Source organism: Ambystoma mexicanum, chromosome 1q (genome assembly GCF_040938575.1).
Source record: "Ambystoma mexicanum isolate Mex_15411 chromosome 1q, UKY_AmexF1_1, whole genome shotgun sequence".
NCBI lineage: Eukaryota > Metazoa > Chordata > Amphibia > Caudata > Ambystomatidae > Ambystoma > Ambystoma mexicanum.
In genome coordinates this window covers 504,018,578-504,033,463 of record NC_090922.1, presented here as the reverse complement: position 1 = coordinate 504,033,463, position 14,886 = coordinate 504,018,578, and the positions used below count along the sequence as shown (strand labels likewise).

General features: G+C 46.5%; 1 protein-coding gene across 1 annotated transcript in view; it reads left to right on the top strand.

Moving 5' to 3' along the window:
• Nucleotides 1-11,034: 11,034 nt before the first annotated feature.
• Nucleotides 11,035-14,886, top strand: part of LOC138529875 (D(2)-like dopamine receptor) — a 434,356-nt gene continuing 430,504 nt past the window's right edge. Inside the window, exon 1 of the mRNA XM_069640867.1 lies at nucleotides 11,035-11,372. The gene's annotated coding sequence lies outside the window, so the exon portion shown is untranslated. The remainder of the gene's footprint in view (nucleotides 11,373-14,886) is intronic.

The following is a 14,886-nucleotide window of genomic DNA, read 5'->3' as shown; positions in this document are numbered from 1 at the left end:
TGTCACTAGTCAGACCATATCTCATTAGATTTGATCTGATCCTTATGATGTTTAGTCTGAATCGTAGAATCAAATCCATGTGTTTGGAATTCGCACTCTTGTACAAATACCTTGGCATGACTTTCGGCCCAATTGATATTTTCGTTAGAAGTGTGTGAATTTTCAAAGCAGATCTAGCGCTTTCACTTTTAGACCAGTCAAAAGATAGGAGTAATCTTTTTACTTGCAATGGATTATTGTGCAGTGTGACTATTGTTACGCTTAACTTTTGCAGACTCTCGCTGCACTTTTTCTACCAAGCAATTTTTCGGTTTTCAATATTCTGTATTGCAGTGGGCAATCTGATGATTCAACTTTCCCATATGTAGATAGTGCTTTCCAAACTATATTTACAGGCATTGAGTATAAACCCAATTCGTGTTGGATCACAATCATTGGCACTGAGTTTGGCATTCCGAGTATTTCCCTCCAGAACCTTGCCTCAGTTTATCCCAGGTTGCCCAAGGAATTCTCAATGCACTTCAGAGAAAAAAGAAAGCGGGCCCCAAACAGGGAGTGGGGCAGGTGAAGGAAACCATTAGAAGGAAAGCAAGGATGCCAGTGAGTGAGACAGCATGCCAGACAGCAGAAAAGAGACAGAGCATAAAGGAAAAGATAGGGCATTCGATAACAGGAGAGAGACACAGAACGGGACAGGACGAGGGAGAAATAGAATGGTGAATCGAACTGTAGAACAGAAAGAATGGCAGGAGTGAGAGAGTGAACTGAAATATGAGGGATAGATTAGGAGACAGAAGAAGAGACATCCAGAGGAGGGAGAGCATCAGAAAGAATAGCAATGGGAGACAGAATTGAAGGGGGAGACAGACAGAGCAGGAGTGAAGGCGGTGAGACAGGAGAGAGGGAAAGAGAAGAGGAAGGAGAGAGTGAGACAGAGAACTGGAATGGGAATGGAAAGAATGCTAGGTGATGGGGGGAAAACTATGTAAGAGAGGAGGAGAGTGGGAGAGAATGGAGAGAACTCAAGAGCAGAAGATTGAAAGATGAGAGGATGTGGAAATGAGAAACTAAGACAGAACAGTCAAACCAGTAAGTGAAGAGACAGAACAGGTAAAGAGACATGCAGAATGGGATAGGAACCAAGAGACTGAAAGGAGGGGGAGGGAGAGAGAGAGGGAGAGAGAGAGAGAGGGAGGGAGAGAGAGAGAGAGAGAGAGAGAGAGAGAGAGAGAGAGAGAGAAAAGAAACCATGAGAGGGAGACAAAGAGAAGACACAAATCAAGAATGATATGTATACAAAGGACAGAATGAGAGGTTACGAGGCCAACCGACTGAATGGGCGCAGAGCTAGAGACAGGAGAGACAGCATGGGAGGGATGAAGGCGAGGGGGAATGGAGAGTGGCAGTACGTAAGGAGGAGAGATACGAGACTGAATGTGAGGGGATGGGAAAGGGAAAGCTATTGCAAGAGGGCGGGTGAGAGAACTAAAGCACGGCAGTCACGCCCAGAGAGGAAGAAGGGAGACAGAACCGGTGCAGGAAAGAGTTATGCAAGGAAGAAATGTCGTACAAACGGGATTAACAGACAAGGAGGCCGTGACAAGGATATATCTTTAAGTGATAAAGATGGCGGGAGTCTGCTGCTGAGTGTTACTGTGGTAGCACGTGTATGCTCTCTGCTTGGAGGTATAGTCTCACCCCCCCCCTGCTTCTGTAACGAAATCCCCTGGCACGTGCAGCTGACACAAGCCCCCCCCCTCACCCCCCCCCACATATGCAAACTTCTCAACTCTCGCTCATTTGGGCAGTGCCACTCAACAAACGAAGTGCCATATTGAACGGGGGGGGGGGCATAGAACATTTTGAAGACCACTGATTTAAAATAAAACCTGATTGGTCTGAGTCAATGAAGGACGGTGGCTCGTTAGCTAGGCTACACGTGAAGAGGCCTGCATGAATATATTTTTTTAGGCAATTGTAGAATGTAATGGCCAAATCCAAGGGCTCTTCCCTGCCCCTGGTATCACTGTGACATACGCCTTCCGTTAAACTCCAGGAGCCCCCTCTGCTCTCCCCCACCCTTGATATACATAACTAAATAAATAAGCCCTTGGGCCCGCCAAGATGTGATCCAGAATATTATCGAAGGATTGATTGTATTAAATCGTCTGGAACCGGGCATTGTTGGTCTTCATTTGTTTAATGGCCTCTAAGACTTCCTTGGGGGGCTATGCGCCCCCATAGTCTCTCTCTCTCTGTGCAACAGTCAGCTCAGGAAGCGCCTCGTGCCCATGACGTACATTCTGTAGTGAAGGGCCGCGGTGCTCAGCCGCGAATAAAGATTCCTGAAAGGAGTGGAAAGCTTGCCTCTTGTCCCCCCCCACCGCCCCCCCCCCGCGCCCACTGATAATTGCATGTATGCACGCCTTACTTTCCCTTGCCTTCAATTTGCAAGCATTTCCCCCCGCCTTATCGCCACCTTCGCGCTGAGTGAGACGTGCTACGCAGCACGAATACCTTTTCTCCTCTAACTTTTGACCTCCTTCATGGAAGCAAAGGAAATGCGGCAAAGAACGGGTCTGGCGCTTCGGGACACGTATGGCAAATTTGGAGAAACGGCAATGGCGTATTCCGTTGTTTTTACGTTCTATTACAGGTGTTATTTGCATAGACTTTTGAACTAACCCTCAAAAAATGATTTCGTGAACCACATCTCAAAACTGTCCACTTCGGTTTTTGAGATTTTCAGATTAGACAAAGCCCTCACCTGGAATTGGAGCACACTGCAAACATTTCAAAAATCGTATCACCTAAAATCGATCAGTACAGAAATGTGTATTCGTACCAGCTCAGTAGGTCTGAAGTTTGAAGAAATACGTCTGTCTGCCGATAACCATGCGTATTCACACACACGCACCCACCCGGCACAAGAACATGCTCGTAATATGCGACCGCATAAACAATATGCCTGGAATGCAAGTAAACTCCGTTCACAATCACAATCTGCTTGGAATGCACAAGAGCATGGGCAATTCAGCTGGACTATGCGCGCGCACACACACACACCCACCCCCCACCACACACACACACACAATCACATAAACGAGACACACATTCAAAACACACCCCAACCACCAGCCAGACCCACAAGAACCCCTCGCAGACTATATGCGCACAATCTGTTTATAATACTTGGAAGCACAATACGCACATGCAATATGCACACATTGGCACAGGCTGCAATACATGCATGCAGCACATTTAGAGTAGAGAGAAGATCGATATGCAAACACCCTACCCATACGATCTGAAGATGCGAATCCTCAATATGCACGGAACATACACTAGGCATGGGATATAAATGCACGTGCACACACTATGCGCTCTCTCACACACGCACACACGCACCCATATATATATATATATATATATATATATATATATATATATATATATATATATATATATATATCTCTAAAACTGAGAACAATAGTGAAATAGAGAACGTGTAAAAAAGAGCTAAGGTTACCACCGGCCAGCCAGAAGGTGAAGTCTGCACATTCTGTGAATGCCATCAGCAATGTTAGTACAAAGACTCAGTAGAAAGGAAGTATGTATTGGTGCATAAACACTCCACAACACTTACCCGCGTTGCATCAGTACTAGATGCATGTTTAGTCTAAAGAGGTAGTGGAGAGGGACCATGGCGGTATGTGTGAGAAATATGTCATTTCTACGGAGTGTTTGTAGTAACCTTAACGTTGGCATTCCCAAAGTTTACACACTTCCCTTTTTTATATAGGCAAACATTTGCCCATGTTGATTGCATAAACATTAGTGATTTTAAGCCCCGTAATTCACTATGGTGATGTCATACCCATGAATTATTTTCCAAAAATGAAATAACTTGTGAGTTCGATTAATGCAAAGCCTAAAAGAACACCTGGTCAAATAGACTCTGTTTTTTGTAAGCATAGCAACCGATGGCGTACGCCCAGGGGCAGGGATAGAAGTGTACCAAAAAAGTAGTGGAACTGTGACTCCGGTGGGGGGCAGAGTAGGAAGGAAGGGAGCAACGTGCAACACCTTTTTCAAGGTGTGGAGCCATGCTGGTTGGCAGCCAATTGAGTTGAAACAGATTTCAGTTTATCTCTAACTGCTATTGGGTGGTAAAGTGGAGAAGTGTGCTTTAACGTCACAAAGGACAGTTCCAGAGTGGTGAAAATGATTGCAAAGAGAAGTTGAGTTGTTAACAGTAAAAAATAAAAGTAGTGGAACGCCGCTCCCGACCGTTCCCGCTCACTTCGACCACTGTCCAGGGGAGGTGTCAGTGAACTGCTGTTAACTACAGCATAGAACAGCTGCGAGTCTGCAGAACAAAATGCTTTTCAAATCTATTTAAAAACAAAAAGAATATGTTCCAACCTTTGCATCTCCCATCCTCTTGTATTGGGTTCCTTGCGATCTGCTTCCCTCGCTGTGTACTTGCCCCTGTGACTTTTAAACTGCTCCGTTGCTTCTGGGAGCTGGGTCTGCGCACCTGCTGAATAGCATAAATGACGTATAGTCAGCGCTGGTCATTGGGTCGGCTCTCGCCGGATCCGAGATCCGGCACCAGATGTGTAGCCGGATCTCGGGATCCGGCCAGAGTCAGCCATGCTTTGCGCTGGGTTACATTGAAAAAAAAAAGATTTGAAAGAAAAAAACACCCGCGGTGGCACGGAGTGTGGGGGGCGGAGCAGCTAGCCATGAGGGTCTGCGGGCTCTGCCCCCCTACGTGTACACAGCAGGACTTCGATACAGGTCGCAGGTGCAGGACATGCAAACGAACTTTCTCTGGTGATCCTGTGGAAGGGGTCATCAGAGGAAGTTAGAGTCCTCGGCCACGACCGGGTTTATTTATTTATTTATGCAAGTTTGTCGGATGGACTCGTATTATTTATTTATTTATGCAATGTTTGACAAAAAAAAAATGTTTGACAAACAGTGCATAAATAAATATATCCGACAAACATTTCATGAATAAATAAATACCCCTATTAACGTTGAAACTATCCCACATGATGCAGCCACCCAACTGCTTTCAGAGGGGAGCTGCAGGAGCTGCACCGGGTCTGGATCAAGTGAAAGAAAACGTTGCTTATGGTGAACAGAAATCACCCTGTTTGAATAGTACCCAAGGAGGAGTTTTTTTTTTTTATAAAATGGGATGCAAACTGTGTATATTAAATAATATGTACCCAGTGGTTTAAAGTGGAATTGATATATAGCTTGGTAAAGAAGCATGAAAGAAATTGTGCCGTTTTAAACTATTGTTTTTGACATCTCCTCTGATCGGAGGTCAACTACCAGCTCTGCCCCCCCAAACCCTGCCTCTTCGGGCACCGCCCTTCCCACCACCACAAACCCTGCACCCACCGCACACCTTCTGGGGTCCCCCACCACATTTTTTTCCATTTCCACCACTTCGTATAGTTTGTGTTATTTTGCTGTACTCCCCAAAGAAGATACAGAAGTTTTGAGAGTCCAGCTTTCAAAAATAATCTCCTGATTGAAACTAAAAACCATCGTAAGTGTCAGACTCGGGCTCCTATTTTGTAGAGCAGGCCTAAATAGTACAACCTTTGTTATCCGGCACTCTCCTCTCCTGGAAGCTCGATTAACCAGCACCTCCCATTGACAATAATAGAAGGCTTGAGAAAGTGCCGAATCACAAAGTGAAAAGGTATGGATTGCAAAGCATTCCGTGTGGTGGAGTGCCCGTTCATAGAGCAGACGTCCAGGGTGCTTATAGTTATCGAGCACTTTCAGACTATTTCCTTATTTTGTTATTAGGCAATTTTGATGTTCCTTTGGTGCCGGATAACATAGCTTTTGGTGTATATTTTTAACATGTAATATAATAAATAAACAACGGGTGGATTTTGGTCCTATATAATTTGTGTTTCTTTATAGTTCTTCATGTCGGATTCCTCCAGCTTCTAAGCGCTGCCACAGGATTCAACCTTACGAAGTGCAGGCTGCACTCTTGTCAAAGACCAGCGCTGTACTCATGAGCTGTCCACCCAGTCACTCAAGCCACCACAGATGCATCAATGGGCCATCCTACACGGTCACACATTGTATATCCTATATATTATGTCTATAGTGTATATACTATATACATATTCAAACCCAGAAACGGGAGATGTTGCAAAATTAATGGACAAATTCGGATTTCTGTCTTACAAACCCTGCCAAATGTTGTTGGGTGCCCTAGGGAAGTAAGTTGAAGGGCTTTGCCGCCTGTGTGTTTCATGGGCATGGCTTCAACATGGTCCAGCTCACTATGCAGCGAGTAAATCCCAGACATATCCCCTGTCTGTCGTAGCAAACACCTCTCTCCAGCTATCTCCTCTTGGCGTTGCACCTCATAGAATACAGTTGAGTCCCACGAAAAATTTGGTCCAATTGTACACATAATTCTTCCACCTTTTCCTTCTCATGCCCTCCTGAACACCTTATCTATCCCTCGCCCTCATCTCAACTAGGGGTGTACCGAATAGTAGATTTAGTATTTGGCCGAATACCGAATAGTTTGGCAAAGTATTTGTCTGAATACTAACCAAATAGCTCTTTCCCGCCTATGGCATGAAGCATAAGCTGCCAATGTCATTGCTTATTTATTGCTTGAAACCTATATAGTGTCCACCAATTACTAGCACTGGGGTGGGGGCCATTACTGTTAAAGCAGAATTTCTAATGCTGAGTTAGATTTTCTTTTAATAATGTTAAACTCCAGATGTTATGGTTAGTATTCCTAATACTGCCAGAGTGTGCATGACAAACAGTTCACTGGTAACTGTGCTGGTGGTAATTTGACCTAATATGGTATTTACCCAGAGTAGAGAGCAGCAGCAAATTCCAATACATCACAGGCATGGCTCAGAGCGTGCTTGTTGTAATGCACTACTTGCCTGATGCAAAGTTAGGAACTCTCCTCTAAGAGCAGAGCTCTACCTCCACTCCAGGCTCCCACGTTAGCAGGGGGGGGTAAGGGGGAATTGGCCACTGTCAGTATCAGCCTGAGGAAAAAGGAATGACTTCCAGCTGGGCGCGAGACCAAAGCCTTTGAGCCTGGACAAAAATGCAGCATTTGAATGTGAAAGCCTGGCTAATGCACCCACTTTATTTTCTGCCATCCGCCCATACCTAATGGCTGTGGTGCCCAATATGTTCCTGTCAGTTGGTGGCCAGTTGTCTGCGAGTGACAATAGAACAAACAAGCAAGGAAATCGAGCCCTGAAGCAAAATATCTCCGTGATTAGTGTTCACTTAGGAGGCTACGCATTCAAAACGGCTAATTGAGAGGCTTGTACAAATATACGATCTTTTCTTTTTGCCCCAAGAAAAGTTATTTTTCCATGTTTTCGTTTGCTTTCTAAAAGCGGTGCGGGGTGGAAACAAATAATTTCTTTTGATTTCCATGTTGCAAAGGACCTCGCTTTCTTTTCTTCTTCAAAAGGGCCATATCCAAATTCTACTGCAAACGCACTTCTCCCATCAAGAAAGTTGCAGCGAACTCACTGAGATTATTTGTTCGCAGTTCATCTAAAACAGACACTTAGATTTCGCGTGGGATTTTCAGGAAAGATTCCAATCCTATTTGCAAAGGGCGAGCCTGCCGCACGGGATGACTGACGAACATGTTTGTATTTTTTTTTTAATATATACTCTGTGTGCACGAGTTCATGCAGCCTGTGATTGCATGTTTAAGTTATGTTGCTAGCAAAGCGTGTTCCCCTTGCTGTAGCCCCCACCGCTCTAGAAAGCATGCCCAAGGTGGCAATCTCACCTGAGTTTGTGATACGCGTACACACTTTTATTTTAAAGATTTGAGCTTTAATTCAGTGGAAAGTTGCAAACTCTTACCGTTGGTAGATTTAAACGTCTATGCAAAGTATTCGCACTTCTTCCACTTATTTGATTGATGTGTGTGCATAGCAAAAATGCAAATGAGCCATGCCTGGCTCCTTAGGCTGCATTTACATGACTGGAGTTAAAACGTTTGCATGACTGAGCACTGGACAGCCCTCCCTTGGGCCCCATTGTCAGAAACTCATGCAAAACATCTCAGGCATTTCAAATAGGGGTGTAACTTCGGCTTCGAGTAAACATTCCGTTAGGCTTCCTGCTGAAGCCGAATACCACATTTTCAGCCGGAATTCGGCCGAATGTTTACTCGAAGCCGAATTTCGGTACACCCCTAATCTCAACCAACTATCTCCTTTGGCTTTGCTCCCCCCCAACCACCATTGGATGCTGCCCCCCATACCACCATTTTGGGTCTGTGAGCCCCTCGCTGCCTCCTAACACCCGCGGCAGCTCCCCCCCTTTGCCCTACCCCCTGTGTCCTCCGCCTGGCCCTTATTGGCCATCTTCAGGAGCATGCCATGGAGGGCCTAACCCTAGGCATTTTCGCTTCCTCTGCCATTTCCATCCTAGCCCAGGTAAGTGTGTGTGTTTGTAGTGCCCCTGCCACCCATACCACCATTTTGGGGCTGCAGGGCGCTCACTGCCTCCTAACACCCGCGGCAGTTTCCCCCCATTTGTCTCGCCCGCTGTGTCCTCCCCCTGGCCATTATTGGCCATCTTCAGGAGCATGCCAGGGAGGGCCTAACTCTAGGCATTTTCGCTTCCTGAGCCATTTCCATCCTGGCCCAGATAAGCATGCGTGTTAGTAGTGCCCCCGCCCCCATACTTCCATTTTGGGGCTGCAAGCCCCTTGCTGCGTCCTAACACCTGCGGCAGCTTCCCTCCGTTTGTCCCACCCCCTGTGTCCTCCCCCTGGCCCTTGCTGGCCACCTTCAGGAGCATGCAGTGGAGGGCCTAACCGTAGGCAATTTTGCTTCCTGGGCCATTTCCATCCTGGCCCAGGTAAGCGTGTGTGTTTGTAGTACCCCTGCCCCCCCATACCACCATTTGAGGCTGCAAGCCCCTCGCTGCCTCCTAATACCCGCCGCAGCTTCCCCCCATTTGTCCCATCCTCTGTGTCCTCCCCCTAGCATCCCCAGCCCCTCGACCCCCCTCCCTCCACCCGCCTCCTAGCCCGCCCTGTGAGCCTGATTGGTCGGGTGACTACTCAAACTCACCGACCCTGGGCAGCCCTCTGCCCGGCAGCCCCTGCGGCTAAGGGCCCCAAGGCAAAGAGTGGCTCCTACATTGGCAGCTCCAAGATGTGTCTGCAGGTGTCCGCAGGGGAAGCCAATGAAGCCAGCAGTCAACAGACCCAACAAAAACTGTAAGTGTGGCATGGGTGGGGTCTAGAGCAATTATTCTATTCCAGAAAGCCCCCGCCACTCTACCTTACCTTTCCATAACATAGACTGCCATAGACTTACACCATGCATACGTAGAGAGATATGTGACCACCAGTCTAAATATACTCATGGCTTGACTGTAAATGCTGCCTTGCACTACATACTAACATACTTGCCAATGTTAACGAGTGCCACACCTAGAGAGAACTGTGAAGATTAGCCTGCATCACATTTAGACAGGTGTAACAATGTTAGCATACGCCACACGTAGATGGACATAGATGGAATGCTCAACTTTAGCCTACGTCACATCTAGATAGGATTATGAATGTTAACCTGTGCCACACTGAAATGGAATTCTTAATTTAGCCTGCGTCCCATCTAGATAGGATTAAGAAAGTTAACCTGTGCCACACTGAAATGGAATTCTTAATTTAGCCTGCGTCCCATCTAGATAGGATTAAGAAAGTTAACCTGTGCCACATTTAGATGAAATTCTGAACTTTAGCCTGCGTCGCATCTAGATAGAAATGTGAATGTTAGCATGTGCCACACTTAAATGAAAATGTGGGTGTTACCAAGTGCCACACTTAGAGGGAATCGTGATCACTAGTCTGCCTCACATCTAGATAGGATATTGAAGATTAGCAAGAGCCACACACAGATGGAATAGCGAATGAGGGCAAGCATCACACCTAGACATAATTGCAAGGACAGCAATGCCAATTAACCAATCGACTAACAATTTGACCCCTCTGCATACACCTCTCAAACTCTAACCAAATACAACCACAAGCCTACAACACAACAATCTGCACAAACTTAACCACACTGCAACAACAAAACAAACCACACGTAGACTGGCACAACAGCACACAACGACTACCGACCGTAAAACACCCCAAGCCCAGCCAATGGACCTACCGGCTGAGGCTGCCAACAGCACATCACTGCTCTCTTGCACTTTTCCAGCTTCCTCCCACTAACTCACCCCCCACCCACCCTTCCCTTTTTCAGAGCCGCCAGAGCGCCAGGAGACAGGGCACTGGTGATAGTGCGCCTTACAAATATCCTTTAACATTAACATGGCCTCTCTGACAGGCAAAAGCTCTTAAACGCCATGAACTGCGGCAGTAGGCGCTATACAAATGCAAGCTAATGGAACATCACATATATATATATATATATACATGCATAGAAGAATTTATAGGTAATCCTGCATTATGGCCTTATAATGCCTTTTCTGGGATCTGTCACCCGAAGCCCTCGATGGCATCATGCGACCATACCATATGGATAAAGTTTATGTATATTTTCATACCAGTGTCATTCACTAGAAGGTTTGACAGAACCATTATTATCTCACCTGTGGAGCTGCTGCTGGCTTGTGAGAAGGGAATGTTCATATATATTACGGTAAAAATGTGCTTGCAGTCAAGGCGCTGCGCCTACAAGTGAGCAGAATAATACGTTTCTTTTCCGCACAACATTGAGCCTTGTCATCCATGTATCCAATTACCAGCAAACGCTCATATCTGCATATCACTCACCCCCTAAGACCACCCTCGCCCATAACACCCCCCCCCCCCCCACCTCCCGCATGCATGCAACAGAGCAGCACCGGCTCCGATGCTGGGAGCTGTGTGGCACGGGTAGGGGACAGTAGCGCGGTGGCAGCGAGAGGAAGGGAACGGGGGAATAGACAGGGAAAGAGGGCACGAGGCGGGAAAAGCGGACGAATACATCGGCGGAGGGGCATCAGGACAGAGACGGAGAGGGATATAAACAGAGACATGCATCCTGAGTGAGTGGGGGGGAGTCTGAGGCAAAGGGGAGTAAGGGCAGCCAGCGCAAGGGGTGATAGTGAGAAAGAGGCGACCAGAGACAGGGAAAGAGGCGCGGGCAGAGGAGCCCGAGGTGTCCCTCAGTGAGCAGTTCTCGATGACAGGCGCTGGGCGCGCCCCACAACCAGACCACCCAGCAGAGCCCGGCTCCCAGGAGTTGACCGGCAGCAGCAGCCTGGGGAGGCAGCGTGCCCGGACAGGGGACCCCGGGAGACGGCACCCTGCTCAGGTCAGAAGAGACACTGTTCTCGTTTCCCCTCACTCTTCCTCCTCTCTTTGCTGCTGCATCTTTGTCCTGCTCGGTGTTCTCTACCCCCCTGCACTCTCTCGTATCCCCCTTTCGTTCATATCCTCTCTTTATTCCTTTCTTCTACACGTTTCTCTCTCTCGCCTGCTCCTCTCCCCATGGTGCACACTTGCTCCCTCTTCTTGTCCTTTTACTCGGCTATCTTTGCCGCTCTACTTTTCCGCCCCTCCTTCTCCCCTTCTCACACTCCGTTCGCTTTCCCTTTGCTAGTTCTCAAGCCCCTGATCCCCCCTTCTCCGCTTCCCTTCCCTCCGATATCTTTTACCCGGCATGTTCCGCTCTCCGCACAGCTGGTCCTTTCATTGCATGGCGGGGCAAGTTCTTAATACCCCCAAGTGCACGGGGTGGAGGGTGGCATTTTCGTGCAGCCATTAGAGCAAACATAAAATTACCATTAAGAAACCTAAACGTGTATTACATCCTATTTACAGTCGACAATATATGGAACACTTGCAGAATAACTGTATTTTTTTTTAAATAGTGTATATTAAAATGTATTTAATTAAATATAAAAATATGCACGCCCATTAGGAGCGAAGCGAGCAGCATTCAGACGTGCTGCTACGTGGGTAAGGTTGGGGGCGGGGGGCTTGTCCAGTCGTAGGAATGTCCCCTGGTTTTCAGGTGAACTCCCCAAGCCCTCGTATGACATCGTCTCTCTATGCTACTGCCTCGCGCGCGCGCGCTCTCTCTCTCTCTCTCTCTCTAAGAACGTGGATCTTCTTCCCGGCCGCTCCTCGGGCTTATTCTTCCCATACTTTCTTTCCCTCCCGTCTTTTTACCCTCCACCCTCCCTCCATGCTGAACGCGTCCCCCTTCTTGTCTTCCTCCTCGACCACTCGTTCCTCTCTTGTTTTCTGCCAAGTGTCCCTCTTGCCCTCACTTTTTTGGCTCCACCCTCCTCCCTATCACTACTCTTTCACCTCACACTTTTTCCTCTAAACTTTCCTCACCCCCCCTTCTCATTACCCTCACACACAATACTTATATCCTCAAAGCTGTGTAGATATTTTGTGATGTGATATTATAGAGAAGGCTGAATTAGAAAGGTAAGTATGCAATACATTGCTCTCAGCTCCCATTCTTAGTTTTGTTAGGAGTGAATGGGGCTCACTGTTCCTTTGGCCTAGGGCCGTGTCTTGGAATGGTCGGTTGCCTGGCACACAGGTGATTTGCAAGGGCACAGGATCAGCTGTTCCCTGCCAGAGCTTGGAAATCGCTGGTCCTGTTTGTCTATTTATTTTGCTTTGCATTTCAAGTGCAAAAAAAGAAACAAACGCCTCTTTGTAATTAGCAGAGCGTTTGAATCAAGCGATTATTTTGCCAGGTTGATTTATTGTGTGATTTGTGTACTTTTCACGTCATCACTATAAAGCAGAATATGTTTTTGTCCCTGGGAAGCCACAGATGAACATATAACTGTACCATCTTGAGTTGGGAAGATATTTATTTAATTTTTATTTTGAAGTTTTCGCGCCTGGAAACACTTGGGGGACAGGCACGTTATAAATGCCACATCATATCATATCATATAAATCTCCAACTCATGGGAACGCTGCTTGAAAGCCCTATAAAAGGTTGCATGAACAAGCAATAAGACAAGGTAGAGAGAGCTGTCAGTTTTAGGTTAGGCTAGGTTACATACCCAACATTTCTCTGCATAAACAGTGGTTCAAATGCCAGTAGACAAAGTAGAAAGGACCGTGATAAGCACAAGTATAGTGCAAAATGTAGGATGCAGATAAAGGGCCCGATTCATAGAAGGTGCCTAGTGCTTAGCGCCTTGGTACTTAACGCCTGCTAAAAGCAGGCGTTAAGGTGGAAATCAGGCGTTAAGGGTTAACAACGCCGACGGCGCCGTTAAACCCTTAACGCCTGGGTTGGAATGAAGGCCATTGTGCGTAAAAGTGCACTTTGTGCCATGTTGCGGATTCATGGATCAGAATTTGCGTAGGTCTGCTGTCACCTTGTGCAGATCTTTACATTTACATTTAAATGTTTTTATTTGTATCGCGCACAATTGACCCCCAGGCATGATGGCGCATACAGACAGACAGTGAAAAATACAACATGAAATATAAAACATAAAGCACGATATTATACAACCTAAAAAACCCGGTAAGCCCAATGAAACAGTTAATATACCCATATTATACTAATCCCACATACTGACGCTAAGAGTAGGGAAAATAAGTTTTCCAAATAGCAGTGCAATTATAATATTAATTTACAGTTTGTGACCACTTTCGGGAAATAATTACAAATGTCAAGAAAATGTGGTAGCGTGCTAGACCCACAGGCCACGATGACACAGTCACTGTTTGGTAAGGAGCACCACTCGCTCAAGTTAATTCGGCGTGTGACTTTCAAATCGGAAAATCTAACAAGACCTGGGCCTGTGCGTTTGCGCAACCATGCTAATACTTGATTGCGTAGGGATTCTCTTGTCTCTCTTCCAACTACTTTACTAATATTAGAAATGACAAAGTTTCGATTGTCCATGATGAGGTTGTGGGTGCAGATATCCTTAATACTTGACATTAGATTTTTTTTAATCACACATTCCTCATAGGTACCTGCTTAGGAACGGTCTTGACTACTGCAACTCGTGCTTTAGACTTGTGGTCATGATTATAGACAGGTGCCAGAGTTTCAGGGGGTATTCCCAAGTCTGGAGCCTCTGCGTTAATACTGGAACGGTTGGCCTGTTTGTTGGCGACAGATAGGATACTCCAAGGTACCATAGGGGTGTCACTAATCAGTTTGGTTTGGGAAGCTTAATCCGATCTCTCCACTATTAGATTAGTTTGCCAATCTTGGTCCAGAATCTCCACTAATAGATTGGCTTGGCAGCCGTTGTCCGTTTTGTTCGACTGATTCAATGCAACTGTAGAGGGTTGTGCAACAGTCTGTGTTGCTGTGCTTTCTCTAAAAGGACATATGGTTGAAACAAAGTCATTCAGGGTGACCGTGAGTGAACAGAAGTCCTGGAGGCTGTCACACATATTATGCTCTTTCGAAATGATCGCTTTAAGGTTCATAAACTGACAAGTATCGTCAATTTGATTGGTAGCTAGCCTGGGGCCCTTTGCTAGGGTTAAGTCAGGATCCCTCTCAGCGTATTTCTTTATCCCTCCCTATAAAGAGGTTACTGCTGGCGAGAAAGTTGATGATATAGGATCAGTCAGGTCCCTTCCCAGTGAGCGTTCTTGGGTGACAGTTACTGTAATATTTGGCCTTGATGACTGACATACCAAATCATTGTTAAGATTCTTGCATATAGGATCTTGTGCCTTGGGATCCAGGACCGTGTTAAAATTGCCCCCATATACCCTCTGTCTTTTATGAGAGCTTAGGGCAAGGACCTCTGTCATAATGTCCCTATTGAACAACGGAGAAGCGACTGCCAATCCAAGTCCAGACCACGAGAGAGCAT